Source organism: Choristoneura fumiferana, chromosome Z (assembly GCF_025370935.1).
Source record: "Choristoneura fumiferana chromosome Z, NRCan_CFum_1, whole genome shotgun sequence".
Taxonomy (NCBI): domain Eukaryota; kingdom Metazoa; phylum Arthropoda; class Insecta; order Lepidoptera; family Tortricidae; genus Choristoneura; species Choristoneura fumiferana.
The window spans coordinates 10,817,736-10,818,921 of NC_133472.1; positions in this window are offsets into that span (position 1 = coordinate 10,817,736).

Below are 1,186 nucleotides of genomic sequence, written 5' to 3' on the forward strand. Positions count from 1 at the left end.
TATTGAGTGTATCAGAGACTCTAAGGTGTTTACCAGGGATCTGTCTGTAAGTCAAAGCCGGTTAATGAAGTTGAAGACCGAAGACGGCAGAATCATTTCATCCAAACCTGAGCTGTTGGGGGAAAACGAGAGGTTTTATGGATAGCGACACGACAACCCGAACGCCCGTCGAAAATCTAGCTAAAGACCCGAGGGCTGGATTAACCCGACACTAACACGAAGATATCCCAGACGTCAGCCTGTACGAGATTAGTATGGCCCTCAAATAGCTTAAGAATGACAAAGCCCCGGGTGACGATGAAATTACAGCCGAACTCTTGTAGGCGGGTGGTAAACCAGTCCTTAAGGACCTTAAGACGCCGTTTAGGTCCGTCCTCCACCAAGGGGGAACACCGAAAGCATGGAACAGAAGACAGTGGTGGTGCTCATCTTCAAAAAAAGGTGATAACACCTTGCTGAAGGATTATAGACCCATCTCACTTCTGAGCCATGTTTACAAGCTGTTTTTCAGGGTCATCACAAATCGTCTCGCAAGCAGGTTTGACGATTTCCAGCCTCCCGAACAAGCCGGCTTCCGAAAACCTATAGTACCGTAGACCACATGTACGTTGCGGCAGGTTATACAGAAGACCGAAGGTATAACTTCCCCTTTGCCTTGCATTTGTGGACTACAGCGGTACAGTTGACTACCGGTATATCGAAGTGTTGAAGTGTCTAGTGTCTGTACAAAAACGCCACTATGTCCGTCCGATTACATGACCAGAGCACGAAGCCTATTCCTCTGCAGCGGGGAGTCAGACAAGGAGATGTGATCTCTCCGAAACTGTTCACCGTTGCATTGGAGGATGCTTTGAAGGTTCTGGACTAGAAAGGACGAGGCATCAACATTAATGGCGGGTACTTCACTCGCCTTCGATTCGCCGACGATAGTGTAGTGTAGGAAGACTTCAGTGCTATGCTCGCCGACCTCAGCAGTTTCCGACCGAGTTGGGCTAAAAATGAACATGGGCAAGACCAAAGTCATGTCTAACTAATGTCCATGTTGTCCCAAAGTCCCACGACAAACGGTCCAGTTAGGTAGGTCCAACTTCGAGAAAGCTTACACTACAAATAAGCAAAGCAAACTTGTGCGCGGTAAATTTGAAATTTGAAAGTAGATTAAGAGGTAGTAGTAGTAGTAAGTAAC